Source organism: Heloderma suspectum, chromosome 6 (assembly GCF_057233095.1).
Source record: "Heloderma suspectum isolate Gila_16-S chromosome 6, 16-S_ref, whole genome shotgun sequence".
Lineage (NCBI taxonomy): Eukaryota > Metazoa > Chordata > Lepidosauria > Squamata > Helodermatidae > Heloderma > Heloderma suspectum.
The window spans coordinates 2639056-2652370 of NC_139463.1; the positions used below are offsets into that span (position 1 = coordinate 2639056).

A 13315-nucleotide genomic window follows, 5' to 3' on the forward strand; every position below is an offset into this window, starting at 1 on the left:
AAGTTGATGATAGATATGGCATTTCATGGGACTGCGTGGCTTATGAACAAATTTCCTTAGTCTCTTGAAATTTGCCATTTTAGTGTGTGTTCAGTAGTGGTGAGCTACTTGATTTGAATCTTATAAATACCATTGAATTATCAAAATTTGCATACCATAATTTGAGATGTTAATAGATCACATTACCTCAGTGCAATCCAATTTAAAAGGTTAGGTTTCTTTCTTCTGGATATATAAAATATCATCTATTTCAATAGCTTTTAATTAGATCTGGCTGTCCTATCAGGATTTAGATCTTCTGACTCATTAATTAGCAGGGTTTTAATACCAGTCCAAAGAAAACAGCAAACAAATGCTGCTTTGAAAAGTGGACTGGGTGATGAATGGAATGAAACTTTTCCCTAAGGATCTTGGGGGAGCATCTTTGGCTAGGAAAGGCAAAGGTGAGCAGCTTGCAGTTTATGTCCCTTCCCCTACTTCATAATTCACTTGCTTTTTGCCTGCCAGGGACGATGTTTTGGACAAATATGAGTAACATCTGGCTCAAGAGAGTTTCTCCGGGAAAAAATGCTGGTCATCACCTCTTCTAAAAACTGCTACGTGCATTCCCAGTTGTAGGACAGGAGGTAGTGGTGGTGGTGAGGAAGTGTCTGGATATCAGGTTTTGAAGGGCCTGGCTTTTAAACATCCATGGTGTACTATACCATTTGAACTACTTGAAAAATGCTATGCAGCTCTCAAGAAAATCCCTTACAGGCAAGGAAGAGTAGAGGGAGCACGTTGGCAATTCTGAAGTACCCCGGTGCCTTTTCTCTCTTGCCTTGGAATGTGAGAATGGCCAGAATTGCATAATCTGGGACCACTATGTATGTTTGCACCTCAGCCATCATTGCTGTGGTGCTAAGTGTTGGCCTGGGTGACAGTTCATATAATCTATTTCTTATATGCCACACCAGCCACTTTGAATTTGGCACTATGCTCCCAATTCCATCACTCTTACATTACACTAAAATCCCTGCCTGTGTGTGTACATCTTGTCATTTGAGAGGTTGGTTTGACATGTAGTGTGATCCCTGAGGGGAGTTGTCCAACTTCCCTTTTTGGACTTGAAACCCATTTTGTACAGGAACCATGCACTGCAACAGATGTTATGTGAATTTTGAAGCCAGCTTGTGTCATATGCACTTCTAGAGAGACATGCTGTGGAACTTCTTTTGCCCACACTGGTAGACCATGGAATTCGGATGCAGCTACCTTGAGAAAGGCTGGGCAGTTCAAGCATAACACCTCATCTTGCATTCCATTTAGAGAGGTCCTATCAAATGCGGTGCACATGGATGCAAACTCAATGTTGCGGCACTAGATCAAGTTCTCTTAACCAACCTTGACCTACTGAAATGTGATTGCATAGTCAACAGATGTGTGATCTGAAGCAAGAAGTGTATCTACTATGCTTAAAGCAATGAATTCGGTACTGTTATGAAAAAGATAATGAATATCTAATCCTCAAGGCTTATTTTCAAAGTTTCTTGGGGTTTTTTTTGGCACAGACTTAAATTCTACCCCTCATATGAATTAGAAGTACCCACTATTGATGGTCCAGTGCACTTTAGCTTAGAGCAGATTCACATGCCTTTTTCTTTTGGTTGTGTGCTTATTTTGGGGAGAAGTGTGGTGAGGTAACCACTGAAGTTGGGGGTTCCCTTTTTGTTGGGTGCTGAATGTACCCTTATAGATAGGCATTTAGAACACGCCTCATGGCTCAACGGGAAGATGCAGCAAATCAGAATGGATTTGAGGACATTAGATGCCTTGATCCAACATTCTTGGTCCCTCCACCCCCACCTTTGGCTTCTGTTCACTAAGCATCCTGAAGAGAAATGAAACAAAATATCAGAGTCTGGACAAAAGATGTTAACATCATAGGGAAGTGGTGGCTGTGTAAACAGTTTTGTTTTTAAATGAGAAACTGTGTGTTTGGATTTATGGAGAACATGTGTAAAGCTCCCCCCTCCAAAGTTCATCTAGCTAGAGAGGTTAGATTTGTTGGCATGCTAGCCTACGTAGGTGGCTGGGCATACCATCTGCATCATGGGTGGCCAAGTTGTGGCCCTACAGATGTTTTGGCCGACAACTCCCATCATTTTTCTCCATTGGCCGTGCTGGAATTTGTAGGCCAAAACATCAGAAGGACCACAAGTTGCCCATCCCAGCTCTACGTGTAATACATTTGCATGCCAGCTGCACAACATGCTAACAGGACTTCTGAAAGTGAGACACTTTTAATACATATCAAGTAGATGTTCTTCATGTGTTTCCTGTGTGTGTGTGTTTGTGCGTGCCCCATATCTAACAGTTGTTCTGTGCATGCATAGATACATTTGCATTGAGCCCAGAGTTCAGTTTCCTAAGAATGTCAGCGTTCAGCTTAATAATTTAAGAGCTTCGGCTATTGGGCGGTATAGAAATTAAATTAATGAATAAATAAATAAATAAATAATTTAATAAAAAGTTTCCAGGCTTTGGGTAGTATCCAACTCAACACTAGTGCTAACATGAATTACGTTGCACTAGCATAAGGAACCTCTAGTGCAATGCCAGTAGCGTTAGCTGGCATGGCAGGTTTTCCGGGGAAACCTGTTGCGTGGCTAACACTATTGGTGTACGTAAAGGTAGCTTACACTAGCATAATATAATTTACATTGGTGCTAGTGTCAGCTTGGATGCTGCCTTTTATGATTTTAAAGGTACACCTAAAAGTGTGTGAATCATGCTTGGTAATCCCAGAAGCTGGAGAATGGTAGACCAGTTGCTGGTAATTACGTAGTCCCATCGTGTTGCTTTCTGTGTTCAGGAGCTTGGGTTACCTTCTTGTAGAACTTAAATTTTCTTCTAAAGCAGAGAGTATGACAGGCTCACACACACAATGGAAAGTCCAGAAAACTGACTGAGGCTACTGTTTTTATATCAGATGCACTGGCGATAAGGGGAATGCCTTGCATTTTGTTGACTTATCCTGGTTTAGGAAGTGTGTGTGGGGTGGTGGTTTGAGATGAATGTGTATCCAAAGGGCTCTGTAACAGAGAAGTATACTGGATTCCAATAGATTTTTGGTTTCTTGGCATACCACCAGCTTTAGCCTTCCAAATTTTAAAGTATGATAAAGCAAAGGCTCAGGTTTTCTCTGGCTGAAGCTTAATTTGCTAAAGAACTGAACATGCTCTCACTAGTAGAGGACTCTGAAAATGATAAATGTATGCACTGGGAGGAAAAAGACCTTCAAAACAGTCTTTCATAATCAGAAAGCATTTTTTTAAATCCCTGGAATGCCTTCTGATGTAGTTTATTTATAACCAGTGCATTAAAGTGAAGAAATGCTGAAGGGGTCTTAAGTGGCGGACTGCTCTTGAAATATTGCCTTATTTAAATAGCAGAATTATTCAAACTGATTTGTTGGGAGGAGAAATAATAATATTTGTAGTTGATGTACTTAAAAGCATTGAACAGCATTGGAAGTGGAGAATTACGCATGGAGGGGTTGACTGTTCCACCACTATTTTTTTCTTTTGAATGCTCTTCCTACTCAAAGGTGCGTGCATCAAGAGATATTGGAACAGTCTGCTTACCCACAGTTGTGCAAGGAATGAACCATACTGATCACAAAAACAAGCTGGATTATATATGACTGAGTTTGGATGTTGTGCCATTTGTGACTCAAGCTTGGTGGGGTCTACATATACAGCAGAATGAGGTGGTCGCACAGGCTGTACCATTTCAGACTGTAGGTGTAGAATATTACTTTTCAATGTACCGCCAAGTTTACTCCCCACCCCATCCCTGAAAATAAGAATATGAGTACATCAGGAGACAGGGTTTCTGGTCCATTGCATTTCTAGCTGTGTTAGTTTTCTACTTGCAGTAAGTTTTTTTTTTTTTTTTACACAAGAGAGCATTCAAAAATGTGATTTCCCGCATCTGCAGTCTGAAATGTTAAGTCAGCCACCTTATACTGCTTCATGTGGGTCTGGCCTACATATGCAGGAGGCTGGACTGCAGGTGGGGGAGCACGATGTTTCAATCCTCAAAAAGAGCTCCCCACCCAGCAGCATCACAGTCAAAAGGCTGGGAGTTCTTTTTTTATGGGTGGTTTGTAAAGCTAGTATCCCCCCCCCCCCTTAGTCAAAATCGATGCAGTTCATGCTGCTGTATGTGTAGACCAGACACATTCTGATCAGGAAATATGAGGTTCCCCCCGCCCACCCCAAAGCCTCTTGGTGTCACAGATTGGACTAGAAATGTGATTTTGCGATGGGATGGCTTTCTCACAGACCCATGTCATTTCTTCTGGGAGGAGAGGCTAGGGTTGTAATCTTAGGCACACTTCCTAGAGTGTAAGCCCCATTAATTCTGGAAGCAATTTTGGCATGATAGTCCTTTTCTTTGGGCTGGTTTGCATGACAGGACAACCCACCATGGGTTATTTAACCCACAACAAGGCTGGGGCGCATGTGCCTGCCACTTTGCCTATCCAACCCCTGATCTGCGGTTGTCGTGTCGTGCAAACCCAGCAAGCATGGGTTATGTGAGGGTTAAACAACTAGAACAGACTATGGGTTATGTGAGGGTTGTTTAACCCATCAGGTTCACATGACACGACAACCCCAAGTGGAGGTTGGATATGCAAAGTGGTGCCCATGGGTTCTACAGGTCATCATGGGTTAAATAACACATGACAAGCTGCACAGTGTCATGCGAACCAGGCCTTTGTGTTGCATGTTTCAGTAAGAGTTGTGTGGTTGTGCTGGAAGGACGGAAATGTGTGCCTTGGGTGTGAGTCAGTGTGCAGAGTGACCTTGTGATGTTTGGACTAGAATGTATTTAGGGTTCATTCCTTTGCTATAAATGTCTGCAGTAGCTTTTGGACATGCTTATTTATAGTCCTGTTGGATCAGGCCATGCTACCTTTCGAGATTACATTTAGATACCGTGCCTAATAGCTATTAATAAACATATCCTGCTCCAAGAATTAGTCCAATCTGTGTTTTAAAAGACATCTAAGACAGTGGCCATCACTGCAATCTGTGTCAGTGATTGCAATGCATATCCTGACCACACCTGGTGTTCCTGTTTGTACATTAATTCTTTCCAAGACCACTGGTGTTGCCAACCCCAAGTATTTGAAAATAGAAGAATGGGATTACAGAAGCATGATACAATACTATTGAAACACTCTGCAGGATTTGTTCGATTAGATGTGATACCAAACCATAATTTAGCATTACATGAACGTTGGGCTCATGTAGTTGTCTCTCCCTTCGCATGCGTCAGTTTCTTCTGTTTTAGCCAACAATAGTTTTGCTATTAAATCTGGACCAGGCAAATGATGGTTTGCATAAACTAGAACCGGAACCTGTTTCCCAGTTCTGATTTGCAGGAAACTCTTTCACCTTGGGAGATAGAAATAGTGATGGGAGGGGAGTGTGTAAGCCAAGATGCTCTCATGTAACACAGAACCATGTTTTAGCCTTGTATGAACTGAGACATCATTTTGGTGCCCTGTTTTGAGGCATTATGCATTGCAAACTAACAAGCTAGAAGAGAATTTATAGGACAGTAAAATGATAGTGGAAGGCAGGGAAGTCCTGTGGAGAGCAGCTGGAAAAACGAAGTTAGAAATTTATGGTAAGATGTATGTGTATATCTTAGCCAAAAGGTTGAGAAGCAACTGCTTCTTGGTCTCTGGGCTAAGATCATAGAATCATAGAATAGTAGGGTTGGAAGGGGCCTACAAGGCCATCGAGTCCAACCCCCACATCAAACACAGAATCTGTTCTTATCAGTTTAATATCTGATACAGCCTCTATTTGAGGACTATATATTAACTGGATTTTTGGAACTGGTAAGGTTGGAGGGGGCAAGTCTATGCCCCAACCACTGAGGCCGAAGAAGCTGAGGTTGATCGGTTCTATGAAGACTATGAAGACCTACAACACCTTCTAGAACTAACACCAAAAAAAGATGTCCTCTTCATCATAGGGGATTGGAATGCTAAAGTAGGAAGTCAAGAAATCACTGGGATAACAGGCAAGCATGGCCTTGGTGTACAGAATGAAGCAGGACAAAAGCTAATAGAGTTTTGCCAAGAGAACATGCTGATCATAGCAAACACTCTTTTCCAACAGCACAAGAGGAGACTCCACACATGGACATCACCAGATGGTCAAGATCGAAATCAAATTGATTATGTCCTTTGCAGCCAAAGATGGAGAAGCTCCATACAGTCAGTCAAAACAAGACCTGGAGCTGACTGTGGCTCAGATCATGAGCTGTTTCTTGCAAAATTTCGGCTTAAATTGAAGAACGTAGGGAAAACCACTAAACCATTCAGTTATGACCTAAATCATATCCCTTATGAATATACAGTGGAGGCGAGGAATAGATTTCAGGGATTAGACCTGATAGACAGAGTGCCTGAGGAACTATGGACGGAGGTCCGTAACATTGTTCAGGAGGCAGCAACTAGATCCATCCCAAAGAAAAAGAAATGCAAGAAAGCCAAGTGACTGTCTGATGAGGCTTTACAAGTAGCTGAGGAAAGAAGGGAAGCAAAAAGCAAGGGAGAAAGGGGAGGATAAATCCAACTGAATGCAGAGTTCCAGAGAATAGCAAGGAGAGACAAGAAGGCCTTCTTAAATGAACAATGCAAAGAAATCAAAGAAAACAATAGAATAGGAAAGACTAGAGATCTCTTCAAGAAAACTGGAGATCTCAAGGGAACATTTTGTGCAAAGATGGGCATGATAAAGGACAAAGAAGGCAGGGACCTAACGGAAGCAGATGAGATTAAGAAGAGGTGGAAAGACTACACAGAAGAACTATACAGGAAAGATCTGAATGTCCCTGATAGCCATGATAGTGTGGTCACTGAACTTGAGCCAGACATCCTCGAGAGTGAAGTCAAGTGGGCCTTAGGAAGCATTAGTAACAACAAAGCTAGCGGAGATGACAGTATTCCAGCTGAGCTATTTAAAATCCTCAAAGATGATGCTGTTAAAGTGCTGCACTCAATATGCCAACAAATTTGGAACACTCAACAGTGGCCACAAGACTGGAAAAGTTCAGTTTACATTCCAATTCCAAAGAAGGGCAACGCCAAAGAGTGTTCAAACTACCGTACAATTGCGCTCATTTCACATGCCAGCAAGGTTATGCTCAAAATCCTACAAGCTAGGCTTCAGCAGCATGTGAACCGAGAACTACTGGAAGTACAAGCTGGGTTTCGAAGAGGCAGAGGAACTAGAGATCAAATCGCCAACATTCGCTGGATCATGGAGAAAGCAAGAGAATTCCAGAAAAACGTCTATTTCTGCTTCATTGACTACACTAAAGCCTTTGTATGGATCACAACAAACTGTGGCAATTCTTAAAGAGATGGGAGTACCAGACCACCTTATCTGTCTCCTGAGAAACCTGTATGAGGGTCAAGAAGCAACACTAAGAACCGGACATGGAACAACCGATTGGTTCAAAATTGGGAAAGGAGTACGACAAGGCTGTATATTGTCACCGTGCTTATTTAACTTATATGCAGAGTACATCATGAGAAACGCCAGGTTGGATGAATCACAGGTCGGAATTAAGATTGCCGGGAGAATTATCAACAATCTCAGATACGCAGACGATGCCACCCTAATGGCAGAAAGCGAAGAGGATCTCAAGAGCCTGTTGTTGAGGGTGAAAGAGGAGAGTGCAGAAGCTGGTTTGAAACTCCATTAAAAAAACGAAGATCATGGCATCTGGCCCCATCACTTCCTGGCATATAGAAGGGGAAGAAATGGAAGCAGTGACAGATTTTATTTTCTTGGGCTCCAAGATCACCGCAGACGGTAACTGTAGCCATGAAATTAAAAGATGCTTGCTCCTTGGGAGGAAAGCTATGGCAAACCTAGACAGCATAGTAAGAAGCAGAGACATCACCTTGCTGACAAAGGTCCACATAATCAAAGCTATGGTTTTCCCAGTAGTAACGTATGGCTGTGAGAGCTGGACTGTAAGGAAGGCTGAGCGCCGAAGAATTGATGCGTTTGAACTGTGGTGCTGGAGAAGACTCTTACAAGTCCCCTGGACTGCAAGGAGGTCCGATCAGTCAATCCTAAAGGAAATCAACCCTGAGTGCTCATTGGAAGGACAGATACTGAAGCTGAAGCTGAAATATTTTGGCCACCTAATGCGAAGAGAAAACTCTCTGGAAAAGACCCTGATGCTGGGAAAGATTGAAGGAAAAGGAGAAGGGGACGGCAGAGGATGAGATGGCTAGATAGCATCACTGATGCAATGAATATGAACTTGAGCACACTCCAGGAGAGAGCGGAGGACAGGAAGGCCTGGCGTGCTATGGTCCATTGGGTCACGAAGAGTCGGACACGACTTAACGACTGAACAACAACAAGGTTGGAGGACAGGAAGGCCTGGCGTGCTATGGTCCATGGGGTCACGAAGAGTCGGACACGACTTAACGACTGAACAACAACAAGGTTGGAGGACAGGAAGGCCTGGCGTGCTATGGTCCATGGGGTCACGAAGAGTTGGACACGACTTAATGACTGAACAACAACAAGGTTGGAGGACAGGAAGGCCTGGCGTGCTATGGTCCATGGGGTCACGAAGAGTTGGACACGACTTAATGACTGAACAACAAGGTTTATGTATGTTGCTGCCGTTTCCTCCACCTTGACACAGATCGCTCATGTTCTAAAGACTGTTGCGATAAACATTTGGCAAAGGGTGTGGAGGATGGCTATTCTATCAGCTTCTCTAAAAATGCAAACTTTACATCCTGTGGAATCTTAATAAGAATCTGTGTCACATATGACACTTCTGCAAAACTTAAGCTTGAACAGCTTGATATATATTTGCTGGGCTCTTGTGTGGTGCTTAGGTTGAACTAATGATTTAAAAATTCTTACAACTGCTCCTCATTACCTTGTGCATCAATAAAGGTGAGGTTGCTGGTTTGTTGCAGAGAGAGAGACAGAGAGCTTGCAGATAAAGCAGTCTGTACTTCAAAATATTAATCAACGCAGCCACAGTCAGGTATCGGAACATTTTCTGGAGGAAAAAAGGCTTAAATAGTTCTGCACCCTTAGATCTGTTGGTGTGTGACAGCTGGTTCCAGTAATTTGGTTTTATAGGGCAGTTTGTTGTAAGCAAATGGCATGTTGAATATTTTACCACGATTTCAGATTATCTGAAGAATATTTTCCGGTTTACTAATTGGTAGCTAATGCTGAGTACATTGATGTTGACATGAGCAAATGGATTTAAAATGATTTTGAAGTGAGCGTCATTAGAAGATGCTCTAATTCAGAGTCAACAGGAAATGTCAACCATTATGCCTACTCTTGCTCTCATGGACCAGATTGTGGCAATACTGGAATTTTTAAATGTCTTGACAAACTGTACAGATAATAGTATTTCTGCAGTATATCTTACTCAAAGGTGATGTGTGCTTTGGGCTTCATTATTCAAATAGTGTTGAATATTTGTATAGCATTAGAAAGCATGAATTAATGCAGTTTGCAAAAATCCCATGTGTCCCAAAATGTGGTTCTGTAGGCCAAGAACTGGAGATGGGTTTTCCCACCTAGCTGAGCCCTTTTTAGCCTTTCTTTTGTGTCTATAGTTATTGTCTGGATCTAAGGAACAATCAGTGCAAGCTTTCTTTCAAAAACAGCCCACCCCAAGGAGTTTTGCTTAACTTGTGCATAATATTGGAAAGTTTTCTGTGGGCTGGTGTCTCCTGCAGAAAAAAACACATGAAGTGGGAATGGCAGGTGTACGTGTTTAAACACCCATACACATGCTCCTTGGAGCTTTGAATGTGTCACCACTCTCTAATGTCTTTATGGGTATTTAAGAGTGCACATCTGACAGTAACAAGTTGGGTTTGTGAGTAATAATGCTGTGCTTATGTGCAACATGATTGCAGTATAAAGTTGCTGTTCGAAGTCACTGTTGTCGTTTTGGTGTCCGTGTTTTGTGACATAGGAAATTAAAACACTAGAAGATTGTTTTTATAGCAAAGTAGAAAAGATAGCAAAGGGCAGAGCTCACAAGTCAAGTGAATAGGCTGAAGAATTGAGTCTTATTACTTGGAAAAGATTATTTGTGGCAAGGTCTATAGGTGTGGAAGAGAGCATTAAATATCTGAGAGGCTAAGAAGAAATGAAGAGCTCTTTTCTCCACTGTTAATAGAAGGGCAGGATATGAGATGGATTTTGTGATGCAGAAGCATAGATGGTAAACTGACCCTTATGAAAAACTTTAATAGTAAAAACAGAGCAAAACAGGTCGCCTAGAGTATAGAAAAGCTGTGAATCCAATTACTGTCTTCTTTTAAGGGGTGTGTGATAGTTGCTGTAGGTGTACAGTGATGCAGAGGAGATGGGCTTGTGGTCTCTTCCATTTCTAGGTTTTTGATGGGAGGGCTTGCCCAATTATAAAGCAAAGAATTGCACCAGAAGGTTATACAGTGAACTGTAGTTTTAGGAATTGAAGACAAACAGATGGGATGGAGATACAGATTATGGAGTGGGCTACGTACACTCCAGGGTAGGGCCTGGCTGGACTGTGGGATATGCTGTTGTGCAGTTCTTGGGTCATCTCTGTAGCAGCTCTTTCTGCTCTATGGTTTTCAACATCAATGCCTGACAAGTACAGTAGTGTTGGAATAGTAGTGCTTGCTGGATGCCCTGAAAGCAGGTTTGGTGGCCCTGTTTGGTAAGTGCTCAGCATTAGAGCAGGACTGATTGTACATGCTAGATAACAATGTAGGTTTAGGAGAAGTTAGGAAGTTACTGGATTCTGTTTGCAGTGGGGGGGTGAGTGATTGCATATGAAACTAAGAGCTGTAGAAGACCAAAGGTTTCAGCATAGGGCTTCCATGCCTTTCTCAGACATTACTTGGTGTATTTAGTCTTAGGCTTTAACATTTGACTCTGCTAATAAATATTGGCTTAGGTTGCATAATTGGTAGCGTCACCCGCAGACACAGGGCATTTTCGATACACCATTTTAAAGCCCTGGTATGTGTCACACAGGAGGAGGAATTCTGCCTCCTCCTGCAAAGATCCGTTTCGTAGCAGTTGGATTATTCATGGAGGAGCTGAGCTTTACTTGAGAAGCACCGCAGTGGTGTCATTCTCATAATAGGGGGTCGGTGAGATCAGACGGTGCTAGTGTCTGCAAAACATGAACATCCGTATTGTCAAAAATCCGTATTATTCAGAGCTGGTGCCTGGCTTGGCAAACCTAAGTTCGTGCTAAAGCCTTCTGTCTTCAGAATGCATATTTGAGCTTCCCTGCTGTTAGTTAAATGATGACAGGCCACAATTCTTTCCTTCAACCCAGTTTCATATTCTCTAGAACTTGCAGCCTATAGTGCAGTTGGCTACAGCTAGTTTCCCCTCACATGGTGAGTCTTGGAATGGTAACTGCTATATTACTGGCAAGTAGAACTGTTCTTGACTATTTTAGCTACTGTAAACAGGATTGGTCATAATTTGCAAGAGGACGGGGGCATTCTGCCAGCAGCACCCCCCCCAAACTCCTTCCTTCCTTCCTTCCTAAATCACTTGTTCATTTCCACACATCATGTCTCTGCACCCTTCCTGTTTATACTCTAGGCACACATGCTACCCTTGTCCCTCTCCCCTAGCTCCCTCCTGTAGCACTCAGATGCATGGAGGTCTTGGGCTATAGCCTACAACAATAACCAAAGTACGGAGGCGCGCTAAGGAAGTAGGGTAGCAGTAGGTAGCTGCAGGGGATAGACAATGCTTGTACACCGACCTCCATTTGCTTTTGCCAAGTCTGAGAGAGAGGTTTAGAATGCCATGGAAAGCCCATGCACATACAAAAAGGTGCTGTCAGGAATGAATCTGAGCTTGTGGAGACGTCTGGCAGCTCAGATTCGGAATCAGAATGGGAACAGCAAGAGCAGAGGGAGGCACTACTGCGAGATTTTCTTCCCAAGACATTGACACACAGATGGCCCAGCCTGAATGGCTCCCTTATTCCTCCACTATGAGAACTCAGATTTCGGAGGAGGAGGAGGAGGGCGAGGGGTGTGACGTAAGGGATGCTAGGGTCATGACGTAAGGGATGCTAGGGTCCATCGTAGAGCGAAAGGGGAAAAGTTAGGGGCAGGGCTCAGATGCTCCGCCAGGGTCGCCACTTGTGGAAGCCAGTGTAGGAGGGAGACACCCTGAGGGAGGGCATCCCTGCAAAGCAAGTCTGGCTGAGAAGTTCATGCCGTTCATGCCCAGACTGCTGGTAACATCTCTAACTTCCACTTTGTCTCCTCTATTGATATTCATCAATAGCTGTTTCATTGCAGTCTGAGAGTTTCCTAGAATCTGCATTTGTAAAGAAGCTAGTCGTTAACTATAACTAATAAAGTAGTTTTAATCTGAAGTCTTGTTTCCTGGAGTGTGTAAGAACGTGACAGGCACAGCTGTAGTTCTGGCTTTATCTGGCCTACTGGAAGTGCTGGCGTATGCGCTCTTTAATTCAGAAATTATTGCCTTCCATGAACATTGCTTTAAGGTCCTGCAGGAACAAGAGGTATCAACTACAACATCAAAAATATACCTTGGGGCCTTTTCCAGACAAAATAAGTAATTTTAAACAATGTATTTGCACTAGCTCCAAATTTTGATTCATTGAGGAATACCATCTCCACAGAGATCTACCAGGACCCTTTTAATTTTTAGACATCTTTTTAAAGGGTTTTCTATTTCAGCATGCTTTTAATGTATGATTCCAATCTGCTAGTTTTTTGCATTCCATGTTTTAAAAATTCTCTGCTGTTTTTAAATTGTCTGCCGTTATGTTAGGATTGTTTTGTATTTTATTGTTGCTTGCTTTTAGCACCTATAAGCCATTTTGTGTGTTTTTTTAAACATTTGTTGTTCAGTCGTTCAGTCGTGTCCGACTCTTCGTGACCCCATGGACCATAGCACGCCAGGCCTTCCTGTCCTGCGCTCCCTCCCGGAGCGTGCTCAAGTTCATATTCTTTGCATCGGTGATGCTATCTAGCCATCTCATCCTCTGCCGTCCCCTTCTCCTTTTGCCCTCAGTCTTTCCCAGCATCAGGGTCTTTTTGTTTTTTTTTTAAACATAGTGGGATGGAAATAATATTCTTTCCACTTGCCTTTGTCTCTGCAATCAGTGGTGCTACAGTTTGTGTAAATGGCAGTATTAAGATCACAATGGCCCTGTTCACACATAATGGCAGGAAATAATAGGTTAATTA

The 13315-nt window shown here is 42.7% G+C and overlaps 1 protein-coding gene and 1 pseudogene across 4 annotated transcripts in view; both read left to right on the forward strand.

The window, feature by feature from the left end:
• Window positions 1-13315, forward strand: part of CADM1 (cell adhesion molecule 1) — a 524284-nt gene that overhangs the window by 38625 nt on the left and 472344 nt on the right. The gene's annotated exons all lie outside the window — the stretch shown is intronic.
• On the forward strand, window positions 5725-5936 carry LOC146340369 (U2 spliceosomal RNA; annotated as a pseudogene).